The 7577-nt window shown below is 48.3% G+C and overlaps 1 long non-coding RNA gene across 1 annotated transcript; it reads right to left on the bottom strand.

Annotated features, from left to right (window-relative positions):
* Positions 1-988: 988 nt before the first annotated feature.
* Positions 989-4107, bottom strand: LOC124478170. Its single transcript, XR_006957214.1, has 3 exons — positions 2674-4107; positions 1927-1973; positions 989-1568 (listed from the first exon to the last, which is right to left on the bottom strand). It is a non-coding gene; the product is annotated as an uncharacterized LOC124478170 (long non-coding RNA).
* Between the last annotated feature and the right edge of the window lie 3470 nt (positions 4108-7577).

The raw sequence follows: 7577 nt of genomic DNA, 5'->3' as shown, positions 1-7577 counted from the left end.
GATTTGTAAACCAGTAGACAGGTAAGAGACTTAGAGAAGCTAGAATCTTTCAGAAGGTTCCATAAAGGTTCCAGAGATTTTCCAGAAATGTCCATAGCTCTGGGTATCAACTTGAGCAGACGGTGAGAGAGTTGCAGACCTCAGCCCACCTCATCCAAGCAGGAAAAAGTCTCAAAGTCCACCTTAACTACAGGGTCCTCACGTGAACCTGTAACCTATCCTCCTTCCCAATACAGCAACTCCCTCAGCAGACAGCTGCAACACACAGAGGCGACCAGGGACAACAAAGGGGTCTAAGCCAACTGTAGACAGTAGAGCTGAGGGTGGAGCAACAACACCACGTTCCGCTGAGAAACGACAACTCGACAACAGTACAACAGTAAGTTAAAGGCTTGACGAGGACACATGCGTACTGAGCTTTCATGTTCACGCTCTACACAGTACTTTGTGTTGCTCTCAAGTTAGAAGGCAGGATGTGCAAACGGCCTTCGGGAGGCCCAGTCAGGGAGGAACCAAGGACGGAAACACAGGTTCAGTGAAGGCGTGCTGGAGTACTAGATTTAGAGGTGGCAAAAACCAGACGGCATGTGTTCACCTCTTGTGAGCATTAGCGTAGTCCAGGGTGGCTTATATGGACACTAGCATAGCATAGCCCAGGGTGATAAACCATGACACTTGCATAGCATCACCCAGAGTGGCTAATATGGACACTAGCATAATATAGCCCAGGGACGCTAAGATGAACACAAGTATAGCTCAGCCCATGGGGGCTAAGATGGACACTAGCATAGCAGAGACAGAGTGATTAACTATGACACTAACATGGCACAACCTAAGACTTGCTAGCTCCGACCAAATCTTTTCCTCTGTAATGTCACATGACTGACCGTCTGGCCATCTTCTAACCCTCCCGATAACCACATTCTCTCTCTCTCTCTCTCTCTCTCTCTCTCTCTCTCTCTCTCTCTCTCTCTCTCTCTCTCTCTCTCTCTCTCTCTCTCTCTCTCTCTCTCTCTCTCTCCCTTATTCTCTGTCTCTCCTCTCCCTCCTTTCATTGTGTCTCTCTTATCCTGTGCAGTGTTTAAGAGTGTTGGACTGGGACAGAGCGCCCCTCCCTGCTCCCGAGAGCCCAACCCGTGGACATGACAGCGTCACAAGTTAGGGTCTCAGGGACGGAGTGAGGCACAGAGTCTCTATGCTACGTCTGGCTCTTCTTTCCGTCTCTCTGGACATTTCTCGAAACAGCTCTCAGTCTATCTCCCTTCTGTCTTTCTCTAAATACCTGTAAGTTTCCATTTCCTGGCAACGGCGTTTGTGCGTCGAGTCCAGTGTGGAGTGAATCAAAGGGCCCTTCATCTAATCAAAGCTTAATCTCATTGTTGCTTCATAGATCTGAAACCCACTATTACCAAGCACAGGAGGATATTGGGGATAACAGGCTCCCTGGGTGGTATGCATCCTCCTCCCTCTCCTCGTCCTCATCTTCCTCTTTTCCTCCTCCGCCTCATTGTCTTCCTCTCCATCCACTGCTTTTCATCTCCCTTTGATCCTCCCTCAGCTTCTCAGGGCTGTGAGGGACATGACACGATCGTGACCACAGGCAGGAAGACAGACACATACTTATGGACACAAAGACAGATGGGTAGGCAGTAAGACAGGCTGACAGATAGACAGACGGGCAGACACAAGACAAAAAGGCCCGCAGCTAAGCAAACAGGCAGACTGACGTACGGACAGTCAACTGGATGGATTCTGACTCCCATGAGGAATATCTTTCGTGTGCAGATATATGCAAACACACATGTACACGCTTACATGGATGTGCACACACACAGACAGGACACACCAGTAACCGCGGGACATGGAAGGGAGCTCCACAGGCTGGAAGAGCTTCCATCATCATCATCATCATCATCATCTACTCACCAGGGTCTGGGACACAGCTGAACCACTGGCATTGGCTTACACGCAGCCTGCAGAGAAGGCGGTGGTGGGGGGCGGGGGGGGGGGGGGGGGGCACAGACAGAGACGGGGGGGGGTAGAAAGGGGAGAGATAGGAGGGTGGGAGTGAGGGCGAGGGCGACAGACAGGGCTGAGAGACAATCAGATAGAAAAAGAGAGTGACAAAGAGAACGATATAGAAAGAGAGAAAGAAGGAGGAAGATCGAGTGAGAGAATTGACAAATAGGTATCATTTTGAAGTTTGACAAGAAGGATATGTAAGCATGGGAAAATGTGAGGCGGACGAGAGCCAGACGGACATCAGAGGGGTGGTGGCATGGGGCAGAGGAACCATGTGCCTTCGCCACACACACACACACCGACTAACACACCGACTCACACACAGACACACACATAGTCTGACAAGAGGAACATATATTCCTTTGGACCCTAAAACAAAGAGAACCATAGTTTACAAACATGTTAGAGGATGATGGATGGATGGATGGATGGATGGAGTGATGGATGTAGAAAAATAGAAACCGTCCAGAATGGAGGAAAGGAGGGAGTCACTCTAGCCTCTAGCCGCACAAAACACATTGCCAAAGAAGCATCCAGTCTGCCTGACCAAGGAGAGGGACACACTCACATACACACATACGGCCATGCAGCACACACATGCACATGCCCCTTACATGGACACACCCCCCACACACTCATTCAGTCACTCACTGTGTCTCTGCGCTGTTAACCCATGCAATGACTCCATGTGTGTCAAACCCAGACTCCGCTCCAGTTTAGCCCCAGTGCTGAGGTGGAAAGGTAGAGATGTGGAGAGGAGGAGAGAAGGAGGGGTGGAGGGGTCGCCGGGTAAAAAGGTGGAAGGGTTGCCGGGCAGAAAGGTATAAATCCCCGTTAGAAAATGACAGAATGAGGTGATGCTCCTTGTCCTGCCGCTTCACTTTCATTTGTGTTCTTCCTCCCTTTCTCCTTCTCTCTGCCTTTCCCCTCTTCTTCCTCTGTCTACTCATCTCTCCTTCCCTCTCCCTCTCTTTCTCTGTACTGATCAAAAACATGCGACTGAATGTAGAACCTCCAGCCAGTCAGCCCTCTCCTGACTCTCTCTCTTTCTTTCTCGCTCGCTCTCTTCTTCTCTCCCTCTCGTTCAATCTCTCTCGTGCGCGCATGCTCCCTGCAGTCCTTTATGCATCCATGTTGATTGGAACGAGAGGAAAAAAAGTTGCCCGAAAAAATAAACCTGAAGAATCTCCTCCGTTAGTAAGCTGTGACACAGCTGTGATCACTTACAGCAAGAGGCCCAGTCTGTGCTGTATCATCTGGAGATACTGAGAGAGGTGGGGAAGAAGAGGAGGAGAGAGGGAGAAGGAGGAGAGAGAGAGAGAGAGAGAGAGAGAGAGAGAGAGAGAGAGAGAGAGAGAGAGAAAGAGAGAGAGAAAGAGAGAAAGAGGGAGAGTCGCTGGTTTCTTTTCCACCTTGCTGGTATTTTATTTCCCCTGTTCTCTCTTTTGGGTGCTTGTCTTCCTCTCAACGTGGGCTGTCTCTCGTTTTCCCTCTCGCTCTGTCCTTCCTTCCCTCCCTCCCTCCCTCTCTCCCTGACACATGCCCGACATCATTAACACTATACTTCAAAAAGAGAACGAACGAGAGAGAGAGAGCGATTGATAAACAGAGACAGTAAGAGAGAGAAAGAGGAGGGAGAGAGAGAGCAGAGAAACATAGCTACATGATGTGCTTGGCTTATAGAGGCTACATCTAATCTCCTCTGGCTCCCCCAGGCTTTGGTAGGAGTGGGGGAGAGAGGAGGGAGAGAGGAGGGAGAGAGGGGGCAGGGAGGAGGGAGGGAGGAGGGATGAGGGGGGGGGAGGGTCAGAGGCAGTAGGGAGGGAGAGCGTGAGGTACAACACTCAGCAGACTTGAATCAACGACCAGCAGGATAAATCCCCTACACTACACCGCCCCCCCCCCCTTGCTTTCCCACCTATCACTCTCCGACTTCGCTCTCCCTGTCCCTCTTTCTTTCTGTCTTAATTCAATTTAATCTCTTTTTTTCTCCCTCTCTCTGTCTCCTGTCCACTGTGCCTGCCTTGCCACATCTCCTGTCCTGTATGTCTGCTTCTGTCTGCAAATTCCTAGTGTCTTACTGTGCCCGCCCCCCCCCCCCGACAGACCTGGCGGTACCACTTTTATATCTTACCTCTTATTCAGTACACACGTACACACACACAAACACTCAGATCCAGCCAGTCACAAGGAGCTAATATTAGACTCTTTGAAAGAGCCGCCACTGCAAGCAGACACAGCAGTGAGTCTGTGACTCACTATCTCTCTTACACACACACACTCCACAGCACATACATATGGGATACTTGTATATCCACACAAATAAAGACACATGTTGGACTTAGTGAAGTAGTAAAGGAAGCAGTGCCAAACACCCAGAATGCAATAGTGTAAGATGGACTGGGTGATGTGTGATTGATATGTGTCACAAAAGAACAGTTGTGTATGGGCTTGGAGACATCAAAGGGGTATTACAGTGACCAGGCCCTGGCACCTCAGTCTACTCTCTTTTACCACTATCTATCGCATTGTCTTCCTCCTCTTTCCTCTATTTGTCTCTCTCTTGCCAACTCTCTCTCTCTACCTATACCTCTATCTCTGTGTCTCTCTCCCTCTGTTTCTCAGCCTCTATCTCTGTGGGTTGGTTGCCTGGTTCAAGGGCAGGGCCACACAGACCCTTTCCTGTAGAAGCTAACTTGTGGCTGGATGAAGCAGCACAGGTTTGGATCTACGGGTGGGAGTCTGTGAGCAGGAACTGTTGTCCAATCCCAGCTGAGGGCAGGAGATAATAGCAAGCATTGAAGCAGGAAGATGAAGACAGGCCGCTGTCTTTACACACATTCTCCTCACAGAGTTGATGGAAAGAATGAGCGATTAACTCAGTAGAAAAGCAAATAGTGTCTCTGAAACTCAAAGAGAGCAGTAAAACACCTGGAATCAATTTTACTACATTGTACTGTACTGTACTGTAATCTACAGGTGAGTCAGCAGTTTAAGGACAAGACAGGGAACATATAGTGGTAAATAAGCCAGGATTTTCTTTTACTGACTAGTGCCAACACTCTTTGTGTGCAGTTGGGTGGGGTAGGTGTAGGGTTAGGTATGGAACAGGGATAGGGTTAGGTGGCTCCACAGACAGCAAATCAGAGTACATAAAAAAAAAGAAAGAAGTCAGACTGATCTCCATTGGAGTAAGAGTTGAGAGGGATCAGTAGGTCATGCTGTGGTTACTTGCTTCAGGTCACAACACTCACCCCTGACTCACCCTGTCATTCTCTCCATCTGTCTCTTCTCCTTGTCTACCTGGGCCTCACTCAGCTGTTTCTCTTTGCTCTCCTGTCTCTCCCTCATGCTCAGTTTCTCTCTTTCTCTGTCTCCCTCATTCTCCTTCTCTCTCCGTCTCTCTGATATTCGCCTCACGTTCAGATGCAGCAGTCCTCCACCAATCGCTGGCATCCATCCACACCTCAGACCCCCCAGGCTCCTCTCCCACAATGCACCTCAGCTCCAAAACTTTACCAGACACACACTGACTTTTCTTTCTTTCTTTTTCTTTATTAGAGGGGAAGAGCTGAATCGAGGGATGGGAGTGTGATGAGCTTGATGAGAAACCATAGTGTGTGTGTGCATGTGTGACAGAGAGAGAGAGACAAAGAGAGAGAGAGAGAGAGAGAGAGAGAGAGAGAGAGAGAGAGAGAGAGAGAGAGAGAGAGAGAGAGAGAGAGAGAGAGAGAGAGAGAGAGAGAGAGAGAGAGAAAGAGAGAGAGAGAGAGAGAGAGAGAGAGAGAGTCGCTGGTTTCTTTTCCACCTTGCTGGTATTTTATTGAGAGTCATCATGGTGTTAATAATGATGAAGCAGATGAAGCTCTTAGTTCCTGTCTGGGTAACCAGAGAGAACTAGAGAACTACAGATCCCAGATTGCACTTCTTTCTTGGGGTTGAGAGAACTATAATTCAACAGAATATTATCTGGATGTGACCGGTAAAGGGGAAAGATAGATGGAGAGAGGGGATGGAGAGAGAGGGAGAGAAGAAGATAGTTAGATTTAGTCTAGGTTTGAGGATCGTTTTGTCAGTATTCTGTAAATTCAGCGTAATCTATTGTAATTTATTGAGTCAGTTTGATGTGTCAATATTTTTTTTTTTAATCTCGTTTTTTAAGGATAAACTGAAATGGAAAGTAAGAGTGGTTGAGGGAAGTTTTAAAAGAAGAGGGGGAAGAGATAGAAAGGGAGAGATGGAGGGAGAGTGGAAAGGAAAAGCACACATTAAAGATATGCAAATGCAGCTGTCTGGTGTAAGCAGTTTTAACAAGCCCTGGTGGGCTGCTTGGCTCTATTTATAGTGTGCGTGTGTGTCTCTCTGTCTGTCTGTCTGTGTGTGTGTGTGATGTCTTCTTTAAGACGGTTATTCATGTTGTGCCAGAAACACTGATATGGCAGCAGAAATATCTTCTTAGCAGAAAAAATCATAGGACATAAATCTATGACATCCCTAGAACAGGGTTAGCTACAAACTGGTTAGCTACAAACTGGTTAGCTACAAACTGTTTAGCTACAAACTGGTTAGCTGCAAACTGGTCAGCTACAAATAGCCCATCAGTAGTTGGACAGCAGATCAGAAAAAAATGATACACATGTGTGCGTGTGTTAGTGTGTGTGTGTGTGTGTGTGTTGCATGCTACGAGAAGGGCAGATGGTCAGACAGGCAGCTGGTGTGTTTATAGATTGTTGACCATAGAACAGAAACAGCTGCAGCCCCGATCCTCCATTCAGCCTCTCCTTCTGTCCCTGCATCTCTCTGTCCCTGCATCTCTCTGTCCCTGCATCTCTCTGTCCCTGCATCTCTCTGTCCCTGCATCTCTCTGTCTCTGCATCTCAAAGTCAGATTGTTGAGCGGTTAGGGAATCAGGATATTAATCAGAAGGTTGCTGGATCGATTCCCGGCAAGACACTTCACCCTACTTGCCTCAGGGGGAATGTCCCTGTACTTACTGTAAGTTGCTCTGGATATGAGCGTCTGCTAAATGACTAAATGTAATGTAAATGTAATCCCTCGGTCCCTTTGACAATCCCTCCTGCTCTGTTCTTTATTCTGATTGGACAGACAAATGGATGGACAGACGGTGTATACTGAGACAGGTCTAGTGATAAGTGCATTTTTGCTAGGTTGTGCAGAGTCATAATGCCCTGCAGTCGTAGTGCCCTGCAGTCGTAGTGCCCTGCAGTCGTACTGCCCTGCAGTCTTACTGCCCTGCAGTCTTACTGCCCTGCAGTCTTACTGCCCTGCAGTCTTACTGCCCTGCAGTCGTAGTGTCCTGCAGTCATACTTTTCTTACAATGCTCTATTTTCTTCTTCCCCATTTCAGTCATTTCAGGGAGACTGAAGCGTTTATATGGAGGTGTGGGGGATGTCATTGAGTTCAGCTTTCACTGAGTGTCCTCAAACAACCTAGTGTCCCACATCCTCCTTCTCTCCCTCCCTCCATCTTACTCTGCTTCCCTCTTTCTGACTCCCCTTATTCACTCAGTCTCCTCCAAAACCCCTCCCTCCTT

The sequence above is a fragment of the Hypomesus transpacificus genome, chromosome 15, assembly GCF_021917145.1.
Source record: "Hypomesus transpacificus isolate Combined female chromosome 15, fHypTra1, whole genome shotgun sequence".
Taxonomy (NCBI): domain Eukaryota; kingdom Metazoa; phylum Chordata; class Actinopteri; order Osmeriformes; family Osmeridae; genus Hypomesus; species Hypomesus transpacificus.
The sequence above is the reverse complement of the archived record's forward strand: the minus strand, read 5'-3'. Positions and strand labels throughout refer to the sequence as shown.